Here is a 14,318-nt window from a genome sequence, read left to right as displayed (position 1 = left end):
TCTATTAATAATTATTGTGTATGGATTTATTAGTGGAATTTAATGATGACAAAAAAGTATTTTTTATATTTTAAATTTGTATTATTTATTTATGACATCATGAAATTATCCATTTGACACAAATGGTTGAACTACTTACCCACCACCTAGATGAAAAATATGATTTCATTTCTATGTTTATTTTAAAAATATAAAGTTTCATTCTATTAATAATTATTGTGTATGAATTTATTAGTGAAATTTAATGATAATAAACTAAAGTATAAATGTTGGATTCAATGAGATAGAATGTGATTTATTTAATGACTTAAATGTGAGACTTAATGAGAGGTAATTGAATGTACTTAATGGTATTCTTTTAATTACATTTTCTACCCTTTCATTGGAGATGAAATAAATTCAAGATGAAGGGTATTTTAGAAAAAAAAAAATCCAAAAGCCAATACCTCCTTATTCACACTTTTATAAGTAATACAGACATAGATAGATGGATAAAATAGTATTTACACTTAATACTTTTTTAATTGAAAAGAAAAATAAGAACTTGAATTAGCTAAGATGTATGTTTAGAGAATTAGAGGCTCCCAAAACAACCGAGGCCAAATAGCTAAAGTGATCTCGTTAACTCCAAATCTGTGCCCAAACCCAAAATCTCCCTCCCCCATTTCCACTTACTCTTTTCTCCACTCTTGACAAGGACACTATGCAACCCTGCACTCCTCATATCCGATGTCTCCGGCGTCGACTACCATTCAGCAAATACATCAAAGGTACAAATCCGTCCCTTTCATCTCATCGTTCCCTTTCTCATATGTCATTTATTTATTAACTTATTTTGTTTTTTCAATACACAACAGAAAAGGAAGGATTATTGGCGGCCACCCAATCATTATATTGGTGTGTTTTTTTCTCTCCATTCTCATATGTTTTTTTATTTATATTTTCCCCATATCCCCAACCCATTTCCTTTAGGTTAAGTTTGGTTTGAAGGGAAAGGTAGGAAACCTTTACAATTCCCTACCTTTCCCTACTTTTTTCCTTCAAACCAAACACAGCCTTAGGGTTTGATTTTATTTTTTTATAAGGAAAGGTTCCACCCACCTCCGGCTATATCCAGTGACCACCAAGATCGAGGTTCCTAACTGGCTCTTCCAGCAAACTCACAACTTCACTATAGTTATCTCTGTCAAAACTTCCACCCATCCCCCCCGGTTCCTTTAAGATCAAAGCAAGAAGGGTGAGTGGTTGTCTGGTTTGGCCTCGCCTTCTGCTAGCTAGGGACTGCAATGAGACTTTTGCTCCTTGTGTTTGGTCACAGTAGAACATTGACTACAAGCTGAATTCACGAGTGGTTCTTGTGGTTGATTGCCTGGCTTGGATTCGCCTTCCTCGATCTTCTGGTAGCTAGGGACTGCATCAATTTGAAGCTGTCGATTATTTCTTGCAGCAACCAAACTGAATTAACAAGTGATTTTATCATTCTCATTCTTTGTTAGGTAGCCATAAAGATGTGCATCAGCACAAAGTCCTTTTGAATGTAAAATCAAGTTGATTCAAATTAAAAAAGTTCTGTAAGTTGGGTTGGTATTTTGGCCGGATATATATATATATGGTAGTAATACAAAGAATGAACCCTCTCGATAGTGTTACTAATGCCATAAATAAAACTCATATGGTAGTAATACAAATTCAGATTAACATCTTCATATTTTTTGGATGTTTTTTCTTTAGAAATGTTGTTTTAACAGTAGAAAAATTATAGGTGTTGCTGCCAAGGATGGGCCGAGGGCAACAATGTAATTATGCTTTCATAGACGAGGGCTAGTTGAGTCTGAGGACCATGGTTTTCAAAATCGGACCGGATCGAACGGTCGGATCGGAAAAACCAGGAAACGGTCAGGTGACTCATTCCATTTTTCCCAAAAACCGAATTTTCCCCCAAAGCTGTTGATTTTGGTCAATGAACCGCTGAATCGGGTGGTTAACCATTCGAACCGTTCGAACAGTTTTGACAATTTTTTATTTTTAAATTTTTTTTGTCAAAACGGACCAAGCGTTTGGTAATGCTCGGACCGTTCAACCCGGTAACCGGATCCCTGACCAGTTCTGTCTCCGGGTCGGTTTTAAAAACCATGCTGAGGACTGGTAGATCCGAGGGCTTCGATGTCTGACCTTTGAAGGAGGAAGTACGTCAGAGGCCCCAGGTGTTATCCCAAGGGCGGAGACTTCCACAGTCAAGTTAGTAAGTGCATAACATTGGGTCGGACAAGGCCTGAGGAGAAAATACTCAGACAAGGTCACCCAGGAGATAGACAACTTAGAGCAGTAAAAGCCAAGATAGCTTACCTATGGAGTGATGCCACTTATTTATACTTGCACTTGCTAGGAGTTTCTTAGTAATGGATGGCCAGGATGCAACCCGACCCATACCATGTGTCGCCTTCTTGGGCCTGCCATGTGCGCCTACATCATTTGCCCCCCACTCTCGAGTCCGTGGTGGAGGTTTGAGTGGGGACCTTGGCTTTGTCAGAGATAGCCCTAGCTCAGAAGCGCAGAGGCGTCAGCCTCAGCTTCTAAGGTCTTCCCTTAGTTGTCTCGGTGGTAGCAGCTTTGCTAATGACTCCACCTATTGAGAGATTTATGGATGGCCAAAGGCAAGGGACCATGTCTTGCACGGGTGTGAGGTGATCCTACCCCCCCGGCCAAGTGCTTCATAGACATCGTAGTGAGCTTGTGCGCAGGATAGGTGTGAGCGTCGATTGATCGTTGTCGTACATGGGACGGGGGATGGACCAGATCGTCGTAGCCATGCACGAGATAGTGTTGGTGTCGACGAGTAATGGCCATATGAGAGACGGGTCTCGGCGTTGATTGGTCGGGATCGTGCGTGAGACGGGCATTGGACCTAAGTGCAAGTGGGAGCTGTTAGACAGTTTTGTATGCCCTTAGCTTCAATCAGAATGATGTACTTTATGAGTTTATTGTAAATGAATAAAAGTGCATATTTGATTCATGTTCCCTTGGTATGTTTCTGTGTAATACCCTTAAACTGGACACCTAATGAGACTCATGTTAGTTTAGAATGTTCACAGCCAGTGGGTCGGTCTGGGGAGACCTATCCTGATAAGGTTGACACTGTGGTGCCACCAAGTCGGTTGGTGTGGTCTGTCTCAACTGCCAGGGTGAGATTGATGGGCAAAACTAGAAAGTTACACCCGACCCCTAGACTCAATTATGATATTGCACTAGGTGTCGGATTGGGCTGTCTTTGATGTACCAATCAGTGAGATCCTTAGCGGGGGTCAAAACCTAGGTATGTTGGTATAGTCTGAGAACTCATCTGAGTGGATAAGTTTAACGTCTTCAGTCGGACACATTCACGCACTGTTTCCATCTATACTCCCCAACTTACTTTCATCTTCCAACAAACAGGTTTCAGATTGGGCTAACCACGGGGTAGATAGGGCCTCTAAAAGATCATCAACTATATCCACCTTACACTAATCTTCCCCTGGGTTTGGATACTTAGAGGCACTAAAAATGTTTAACCGGACTTTCTGTTCCCCTAATGAAATGTCCATTTCTCCTGATTTACAGTTGATGTTTGTATTGGCCATTGCTAGAAACAGACATCTTAAGATTATCGGGATATGGCTCAGTTCCTCGGTTGGGGTCATGTCTAGGACGATGAAATCCACTAGGAAGTGACAAACCATTACCCTGACAATGACGTCCTCAATAACACTTCGATGAGTCTTGACTGACCAATCAACGAGTTGCAGAATTGCCGGGGTAGGTTCTAACTCGCCGATCCTGAACCTGTCGTGAATGGATGGAAGCATATTTATACTGACTCCAAGATCCAATAGAGTCTGATCGAAGGTGATTCCAGATATGACACAGCTTATGAGAGGAGCATCAGGATCTTTCATTTTTCAGGGAAGTTGGTTTAGGAGAACAGCACTAACATCTGCTGAGAGCATCAGTTTTTGTGGAGCCGATCGTGGCTCCATCATTTGAGTACACAACTCTTTTAAGAACTTGGCATAGGTCGGGATATATTGGATTGCGTCGAGGAGAGGGACGTTAATATAGACTTCCTTGCTCTCCTCGTTGCGGGTTTCTTTCTTCTTTTGCACCGGCCCGACTGTGAGTTCAGTTGGAAATGTGACTATAGGTTGGTTCACTATGGGATCTTCTTCTAATGTTTCCTTTCTTTCTTCTTCTCCCCCAAACTTAGGGTCTTCTTGCTCCTTTTCACTAACTCTCTTTTTCTCACACGGGTTCTCCAAAATCCTCCCACTCCTTAACGTTGTAATAGCCTTGGTATTTTCAAGTTGAGGGTTCTTAGGAAGTGGTTGAACTTGTTGTGGAGGAAAACCCAGTGGCTGATTTCTAGGATTCACAACCGGTTAACTTGGTAATTGCCCTACTCCTCTCCTCTTCTTGGCTTCGGTTAGCTGTCCTATTCGGCTTTCTAATCTATCGATGGACTGCTGTTCATTTAGGATCAACTACTGAAGCTTTATGAATTGGTCATCAACGGGTATGGGTAAACCCGATATGGTTGAACCGATTGGTTCCTAGGGTACATTTACTGGAATGAACTCTGTACTTGTGTCCTCTGAAAATTCTGGGCCATTGAGTTAGATGGGTGGTATTGCTGTTGGGACAATGTGTAGGCTTGACATGGTTGAGCTGTTTGAGTCCTAGGGTAATCATTGTACTCCCAACGAGTCTGGGCTTCAGACCATTGAGAGTGCATATCTGGCAGGGGGTTTTCTTGGACTTGGGCCCTATAATTGAAGTTGGGCTGATTTTCCAACCCAGGGCTATATGGACTAGAGAATGGGTTAGCATTGGATTGGAAAAATCTATTGGCCACATGTACTTGGTTTGGAATAACTGGTTGACATTGGCTCGCCGCAAGGCAGTGGCTGACATGATGGGCCGGGCTTGCACAGATAGAACATGATTGATAGGCTGACAAGGTTGGGTAAGGGCCACTTTGTTGACGATATGCAAAGGACTTGGTCAATTCTATGGGCCATCCCATTAATCCTATCTAGTTGTCGAGACACATGGTTCCAATCTATCTGTGGCTCAGGTTGGAAGTAGTTTTTCATTCCACAAACTCCTGTCATTGAATTCATTTTGTTTTAGCCCCCCTTTTTTTTGAAATTTGAATTTTAAATTTTGAATTTTAAATTATGTAATTTAAACTCAAATTTGAATTTTTAATTTTTTCTTTTTTTTTTCTTTTTTTCTTAATTTTTTTTTTATTTTGAAGTTTGAAATTTAAATTCAAATTTAGATTTTGAAATTTAAATTCTTGAAATTTAAATTTAAATTCAAATTTGATTTTTTTAATGTTTTTGTTTTCTTTTCTTTTTTGAAATTCGAAATTTAAATTTTTGAAATTTAAATTCAAATTTTTATTTTGATATTTAAAATTTTGAAATTTAAATTTTTTAAATTTTATTATTATTTTTTTTTTTGAAATTTAAATTCAAATTTAGATTTTGAAATTTAAATTTGAATTTGAATTTATAATTTTTTTAAAAATGCAAGCAAATCAACCACATGACCAAGGGGCTGGCCTGGGGTTTCCTAAACTAGTGGTTCAACCAATGTGAATCCTCTTAGGTTCACTTGGAATTACACCACTTCCTTTAGTTAGCTAGGTAAGAGATGGGGATGTGGAAGGTTCCCCTTACTCTCGCATGGACCTAATTAAGTAACCACAAAACCCGCTTTGGCGTAGCCGTTTAACCTCTTTCCTTAGACACCAATCGCCGGCTATGGAAAGTAATTTCAAGCTCTCCTAAAATTTAACACACCTTTGAACCAAATGTGAGGTTTCCCTAAAGGATCTTTCTATACAACTTTTAAACTAGGGTTAGGGTGAACCCCACGTGAATGGTGGTGATTTTTGGGCCAAGGAAGGGTGATGAAATCCCCACTTTATCTTATTTAGGTTGGATGCCCTTAAATGAATTAACGGAAAGACAAAATAAACACAACAAAATCCAACTAGCTACAATGCATGAACAATTATTTCTAAAATGCAATTCAACAATTAAAACTAAAAAAAAGAAAGCAAACAACTAAGCAAAAGGAACAATTAAAATAATAAAAAGAGCACCTAACACATTCACAATTAACAATAATAATTTCAGCAAATAAATAAACCTATATGATGCATGCTCAAGAATATCAAACCCTAAATAATGGAATGAAAATGCAAGAGAAATATTCAATTTTTTTTCGATTTTTTTATTTTTTTAATTCAAAATTTAAATTTTTGGGAGTTTAAATTCAAATTCAAATTTTGAAATTTAAATTCCTAAAATTTAAATTTAAATTCATATTTGAAATTTAAAATGAAATTCGAAAATTTAAACAATTTCCTATTTAGCAATTAATTATTCAAGTAAACAACAAAAATAAAAGAAATTGAATAAAGCAACAAATAATAATTGCAAATAGAAAATAAAACAACAATTACTGTGCTAAACAGAATTAACAACTACCAAAAATAAATTCTAACAGACTAATTGCTATTCTAAAAATTAAACTGAAAATAAAATGATCAAAAAGAAAAATGATGCAAGAAATAGACAAAACAAAAGAAAAAAATTATGCTGAATTTTTTCTATTTATATTTTTTTTGTTTTTTTAATAAAAGAAAAACACAAATCTAAAAATTATTACGAAAATAAAATTAACAAAAGAAAAATACGCTGCAAAAATAAATAAAATAATTTTTTATTTCTTTTTTTTTGTTTTTTAATCTGAAATAAAAGAAAGAAGAAAAAAACGAATCTAAAATTTAAACCGAAAATAAAATAAAATAAAATAAAATAAAATAAACAAAAGAAAATTATACTGCAAGAGATAAAATAAAATAAAAAAAATGAACAGAATTTTTTTTTAATCTGAAATAAAAGAAAAACACAAACCTAATAAAGCAAAAAAATCGAACAAGAAATTAAAATATAGAAAGAAGAATAGATCTAAAAACAAAATGGAAGCAAAATAATACTAAAAAAAATCGGATCTAGAAAAAAATTAATTAAAAAAAATAAAAAATCACTATTCTACCAAAAAAGGATTTTGAAAATTAAAAATAAAAAATAAAAAATAAAATGGGGCGACTACACCTGAAACGCACACCAATTTCTCTTATCTTCTCTTCTTTCCCGCAGTTCCGCAATGATCCGGTACCCCACCTTTCGCTATTCCGTCCTATAGAATCAAAGAGAAACAAGAACTAAACTAAGATAACGAATCAAGTAATAAAATGAAAAAGAAAAAATAGTGAAACAGATCCGGATAAAGCAAATAAAAAATTTTCTCTGTTGCTTCCCCGACAATGACACCAAAAACTTGGTGTATCCAGAAGCGCATCGTTAACCACTCCGGAACACCAGATTGAACATTTATAATTTTTCCATTTCTCACAATAACTATAAACGTAGTAAATGGTGAGAACGGGTCGTATCCACAGGGAAGCAAGGGAAAAATAACTACGTACTTAGATCCGGGAGAAGAGAATGCAAGTAGGAGTTGCAGAAATACAAAATTAATTAATTAAAAAAATGGAATTCATTAAAACCAAATTCGAATAGTACTGAGAATAACAAGTGCATAAAAATAAATAAATAACATAAACAACTAAATAAAAGAAACAAAATAAAAATGTCTGAAAATCCGATCAGAGGTAGCAGTTTCCAGATCTCTCCTTCCACCCTCGAACTTCTCGAGCTAGGCCTTCCGTCTTACCTGGTCGAATTTCAGATATGCAAAAAAGAAATAAAACACAAATTAAATCTAATAGTAATAAATTTGTAGGAAGGAAAAATTAAATTGGAAATTAAAGAACAAAAAATAATTCTAAAACTGAAGAAAATATATGGTTGGGATTCAAATCTAGAGGTGGCAGTAGTGGTGTTGGCGAACTGCAAGTAGGAACCCCTCCTCTTGCCTGGGCGTCCTCCTCTTCCTCTACCCTTGAACTTCTCAAGATCAGCCTTCCTTCTTACTTGGGTGTATTGACCAACCCTTTCTACAGGGCCCTTGAGACCCTTTTTATCGAGAATGGTGAATATAACTGGAATTAGAGAGAAAGAGGGGGGCGACAACTCGGTTTTAGCAAAAATATGGGTGCCCTAGGGTTTAGAATGAAGGGCTAGAATGGTTTTAGGGTGATCCTAAGGCTAAGAAAAAAAAGAGAAGGCACCTAATATTATGTAAGGCTAAGATTTAATGTTAAAGGCTGAATGGTGAAGATTAGAAGTTAGGTGGCTCCTAGGGTTAGAATGCTAAAAAGAGAGTAACCTAGAATGGATGGTGGAGATTAGAAGGGATTGAATGTGAGGATTTAGCAGTTAGGGGTAGCTAGGGTTTGTTTAGAGTGAAAAGAATGGGTTAAAAGGCGCCATAGGGTTTGCTAAAACGTGGGGAGCCTGTTAATACAGTAGGAGGGGCGCCAAACTGGGTTTAGCAGCTTGGAGACGCCCTTCTGCTTTTAGTTTTTCACAAAAACACCCCCTCTCTCAACTGGACTTCACACCAGCTTCCCAAAATTTACATTTCAGTCATGAAAACTTCTTAGTTTTACATAGAATTTGCACAGAGAGTCTCAGATGTCACAACATTGAAATCAACTGGGATAAGGACACAATTTGATGACTGTAAGGCCGAAAATACCCCTGAATTGATGCCCTTAAGGCATCAAAATGCTGACTTGTCACTTTTTCGATGCCGTTGTGTTGGACAATAAACCCAAAGAGTGCCAACATTGCAAATCTCCCTGCAAATGTTTCACAATCAAAACTTAGCCTTATTTCTCATCCATAATGAACTGAACCTTGACACTTATGAGCTCCTCATTCAAAGCTCAGCTTAGCAATCCATGAGGAGGCAAGCTATATCAAGGTTCAAAACATCGCCATGTATCGACCCATATTGGCCAATACATATCGTATTGGGAGTACCTCGATACGCCCCTACAGAGGATGTATCGGGGTTCTGACTAGTTCAGGGGGTGGAGGAACCTTAAACCGCCCCTAAACTAGTTTGAAAAAAGTAAAATAGGGTACCGATACACCCCTACCAGTGTATCAGGTGTATCAATATTTAGAACCTTGAGCTATATAGTTCTTGAAGATGGGATCTTTGTTCATGCTTCCTAGGTTTTCTATGTTTTTCCACCTTCTAATCTCCATGTAATGGAACCAGATGAACTCAATCACAAAGAAGACAATGCAAAGTATTCAACATTCCTAGCATCGTAACATGTTGCTACATTGATAATGCCGATCTTGATGAGGATTTCAAGCAACAACATCCCTACGACACCCAACATGGCCCACCTCCTATTCTGAAGCTCCACCTAGATGAACCATTTCAGGTTGTCGTGGTCATCTACAAGTCCCAAAGGATCAAATCCATTATCGCCTGGGAGATTGTCATCGATATCAATTTGTTAGAAGTAGATGTTGAGGTCGATTAACTGTTGGCATTGGTTAGCTCTCAACTTACAATAACCCAATCTGTAAGGAAGCTTTAGTGAAAGCATACTACATAGAAGACTGTAACAAGGAAAAAAAATATTGCAGAGATTACCTGTCATTGAGACAGGAAGGCAAGGCCAAACCAGGCAACTATTTGCCCTTATTGGCTTCGATCTTAAAGGAACTAGGGGACGAAGAAGTGGATTATTTGACAGAGATATCTCTACTGAACTTGCCATAAGAGCCAGTTAGGAACCTCGATCTTAAGATTTCACCTTCCGCTTCTCTATTTACTGTTGCTGGTGGTCGCCGGTGAGTCGGTGATCCTTCCTTTTGTGTTTTGTATTAAAAAAATGAGTTAATAAATAAAGGATGTGAAAGGATAAATGAGAGGAGAGGGACGAGTTCATACCTCCGATCTATCTGTTTGAACGGTCATCAACATTAGAGATGATCGGATTTGAGGGTTGCACAGTTTCAAGTCAAGAGTCGAGAGAAGAGTAAGCAAGAATGGGGGAGATTTTGGTTTTGGGCGTAGATTTGGAGCTAATGGAATGAACTAACGGACGTTCCATTAGCTTTACACGTGTTGAATGGAGGGTGTGCGTGGGAGGATAGTTGGTGTCCTCGTATTGTGTGGAACATTTTTGGGCACAGATTTGAACTCATGTATTTATCCGTTTTATGTAGAGAAATCCAAAGGCATGCTTGGTTTGATGGAAAGTGTTGGAAAGGGAGGAAAACCTCAAACCAATACAAGATTTGTATAGGTTACCTCTTCCTTCGTACCAAGCATAGTTTAAATTTCCCTTATTACATTTATACGCGAACTTTGAATTCTTACTTTTTTCTTTTTTTATTTTTGAATTTTTGATATATTTTTGGGGTTTTTATTGGTAGGTCCACTGCAGAAACCAAAATTGTGAATAGCCTTGTATAGAATACGTCAATGAAAAATTGCCTAGATTTACGACTATACCCCAAAAAGTAAAAGGACATGTCTTCGGTCTTCTTCTTCCCCTGGTTTCGACCATTGGAAGGCTTCTTAGAGGCTCCCTACTGAGTCATTTTTTTGTTCACTACACTCATACTAATTGACGAATATTTTTGATTCTTTCCTTTCCATAGAAGCGGAAATGAGTATTGTTATTCCAAATAGAAATGTATCATTCCAATTTCAACAACTCCCAATAACCCACAAAAGTTGTTTTATAGTTGTTGATTAAAATTTGAGGTAATATTTTTAGTGGGATGATATTATTTGTTAGTATTAGTATAAGAAATGATCATTGCAATTGGCATATGTTGTTGCACTTGCAGGAGTAGTTGCTAGGTAACCAAATGACTCAAAATGAGTTGGTTGGCGGTTGCAAATTTTTTTAGTAGGCAGTTCCTCGTGGGTGGTCAAACGAGGTTACACTGGCAAATAGTCATGGCAATGTTGTGGAATGCCTTCAAGATTTGGAGAGAGTAATCAATTTTTGTTGAGGGCATATTGAGTCCATGAAATCAGCCTATCAACTAGCTCTTGAAGTGATGACTATAGTTTGGCAACTTGTTTTTGTTTTGTTTGTTTTTGTTCCCCTCTCACTAGTCGAATGGAAATAAGTGGTCATTGCTTTGGTTTAGTAGTTTTAGGATTGTCTTATAAGACTTCTCCCACCCCCGTCGTTTTGGTGTTGGATTAACTTATGTCCCCCTATGTGTGGCCATCTTTTTTGGTGTCTTGTTGTTACACTTCATATCGATGTTGCATTTCAATCTTTTTAATCATATGGTATGCATGCTTTTTTTTGTTCACTAAAATAACTTAACTACCATAAAAATATGTGTAAATCCATCCAAGAGTTAAGAAAAAGGGGCAGAGCCCCCACCCCCACAAAAAATATCAGTTTTGCAATACTTAGCTTCCCAAGTGGTTTCAGTAGAATCACCATTTCCCACTGTCGGTCCAAGTCATTGGGCAAATGGACGCCCAGAAGGGGAGAGGATGCTTCGTGGGTGAGTGCTAATAATAGGATGTGGGTTTGTGTTTCATGGAATACCTCTACAGCCCAATTGGAGCCCCTGTGTGGGTTTTTGCCATTTCTGACACACTGGCTCGAACAGATGGCATGGGGATAGATGGGCAATGGCAGCATCTCCATGGCATGGGTTGAGGTCTCCTCAATGACCCCGTGGGAGGTAGAGATAGCCCAGGCTCATGGGGAAGCGCGACAGTGAAAAACGATACTTTTGCATAACCACCATTTCCCACCATTGGTTCGAGCCGTTGGTGGAGACTATTTAACACCTCCTCGAATAGTTTTGTGAAGCACCTTGTCCTAATGTTTCCAATTGACATTTTTTTTTTGCCATGAATATAACATCAATACATTAACATAAGAGACAATCCTCACACAACGATTCATTTCAATTAGTTGGAAACAATGACACAACCCACCTATCACTAACAAAACCATGAAATCAACTTCCACAAAGTACAATCAAATGGAACACTTAAATACATCGTATTGAAATAATAAATGGTTTGCATTTCGACTAGTAAAGAGCAAATGACAATGTCCTGTTATAAAACTTCACTCCACGACCAGCAATGCCCCCCCTCCATCATTGGCATTTCATTTGGTTTATTTGCTTATGATACTAACAAGTGACAAATCCTTTTTATGTGTAGCAAGTGTAAACCTACATGGTGTTCACTCGTTTATAATGACTGAAATTTTTGCTATCCACTCAGCCTTAAAGTTTTCCGAGCACCTAGTAGTGGATTTTTTTTAATGGTTCTCTTTCCCTACCATTGGAAGTCTCTCCTTGAGTTTGGTGTACACGGAATACCTTCACATCTCGTCGGAGCACTTGTGTGGGTTTTTGCCAATTCTGACATCCTTGTTGAGATGGGCAGGTGTGGGGATATAGATGGTCAGTGGTGGACAACAATACGATCTCCACGACGTGGGGTGAGGTCCCCTTGACGGCCTTGTGAGAGGTGGAGATAGCTCGGGCTCATGTGTAAGTGCAACAATGGGAAACAATGCTTTTGGATACCACTGTTTCCCATCGTCAATCTAGGCCGTTGGGCCGACGGTCGTTCAAAAGGGGTGGGGTTGCTTGGTGGATTAGTGCCATTAGGAGGGTGTGGGTTTGGTCTGCACAGAACACCTCCACACCTCGTCGAAGCCCCTGTGTGGGTTTTTGCCATTTCTGATACTGGCCCGAACGGCAATACTATCACCACGGCATAGGGTGAGGTCCCCTTGACATTCTTGTGGGAGTGGAGATGGCTCGAGCTCATGGAGAAGTATAATGATGGGAAACGATTCACCGTCGGTCGTATAGGTGGCAAACGCACTAGAGTTTTTTTCTTACGTATATCTTTTGTTTTTTTATTTGTATCATCTTTAAGAGTATTTTGACTCATGTACTTTTCTAGATTTTAATTCAACAACATTTTGGAATTTGTCTTTTACAACCAATTCCATCTTGTCAGGTATCATTGTCTGACATTGTGTTCAATTCATTTGCACGTAGATTGTGCATGGAGTCATTTAGAGAAGTCCACTTGGCATGTATGAGGTGCAACCACACTTAAAAGAGATACACGTCCATTTCCATTTCAAATGTCTATGCCTCCATTGCCATTTAAGATGTCCCTATACTGTGCTCCTAGAATAAAGGAAACAGTAGCTAAAATCCCAAGAGGGGGTGCTTTATTGGGGGTGGGATAATGATTAGGGGGTGGAATGGACCACCCACCTCTTCATCACAATAGACGATTCACAACAATGATCACTCCATATGTAGTAGCATCTGCATTGCTAGCGGCCACGGAGATCGTTCTCCACTTATTGGAGGTGGTTGTTTAATGCACTGTTATCAATACGTGCTCTGATTTCTGTGATTTTGCATCTGAGTTTGAAATTCTGTTATCGTAAATCTAAATTCTCTTGCATCAAAGTGTTGACATCTCTTTAGAGATTCCGGCTTTGTCTATAGAACTGCCGGTATTCTGTATATGTGACGTCTATCATGCGGATGCTGGTGATTGAACAGAACCCCCAGTACAGGATGCCTCATGTCCATATCTTGATAAAGGTCATTATTGACACTTACGATCCATTCGGCATCTTCCACGCTTAATTGAGAAACCCTTTGTGCAAGAATGATTGTGGTAAGGGCACCCTGCTCCATCGTCCTCCTAGAAAAGAAGAGAGATGTATGTACATTCAGAAGGAAGGAAATCAACGCTCGTACGTTGGCCATGCAACGTACGAATACACTATAGCTCCTATTTGTCCAAAGGTTATTGTAATGCATCATTGTACAGTATAACTCTTTTACTTTGGAATGCCAAACGGTCAGTGTAGTGCATCATGATCACATTATTGTGTCAATTCCCTAGGCACTTGGGCATGATTGGCCATGCATCTACGACTATACCTCCCAAGGGGACAGTCTACCTACCCCTTCTTTTTTTTTTTTGATTTGGAGAGGGGGAAAAGTTGGTCAAGGGTATGATCAAGAATCTCATATTCCTTTTTCAACTTTTGGGGGCTAATGAATGTTTATTGGGATAAATAAACTATAGTCCACCTTAGAAATATGAAATTACAGCCCCCACCAAGTTTACTAGTAGCCCCTTATAAACCGCATCATGTCGTGAATTTCACACTGGTCCACGATCAGGATTCATCCTACTTGTACAGTGGGGTTTAGATTTCTGGGGTGGACAGAATAATAAAAACCCCAAATTTATTTTTCTAGGTATCTGATGCGGCACGATCCGAGCACTCCTAAATA

The 14,318-nt window shown here is 38.5% G+C and overlaps 1 long non-coding RNA gene across 4 annotated transcripts; it reads right to left on the bottom strand.

Moving 5' to 3' along the window:
• Window positions 1-6,903: 6,903 nt before the first annotated feature.
• LOC148789847 (uncharacterized) lies at window positions 6,904-10,043 on the bottom strand. Of its 4 annotated transcripts, XR_016079317.1 has the most exons (4): window positions 9,931-10,043; window positions 9,631-9,848; window positions 8,713-8,815; window positions 7,590-7,785 (listed from the first exon to the last, which is right to left on the bottom strand). It is a non-coding gene; the product is annotated as an uncharacterized LOC148789847 (long non-coding RNA). The 4 variants fall into 4 exon arrangements; XR_016079319.1 differs by lacking the exons at window positions 7,590-7,785; window positions 8,713-8,815 and adding an exon at window positions 6,904-7,248; XR_016079318.1 differs by lacking the exon at window positions 8,713-8,815.
• Between the last annotated feature and the right edge of the window lie 4,275 nt (window positions 10,044-14,318).

The sequence above is a fragment of the Nelumbo nucifera genome, chromosome 8 (genome assembly GCF_055504915.1).
Source record: "Nelumbo nucifera cultivar China Antique chromosome 8, China Antique-T2T, whole genome shotgun sequence".
Lineage (NCBI taxonomy): Eukaryota > Viridiplantae > Streptophyta > Magnoliopsida > Proteales > Nelumbonaceae > Nelumbo > Nelumbo nucifera.
The sequence above is the reverse complement of the archived record's forward strand: the minus strand, read 5'-3'. Positions and strand labels throughout refer to the sequence as shown.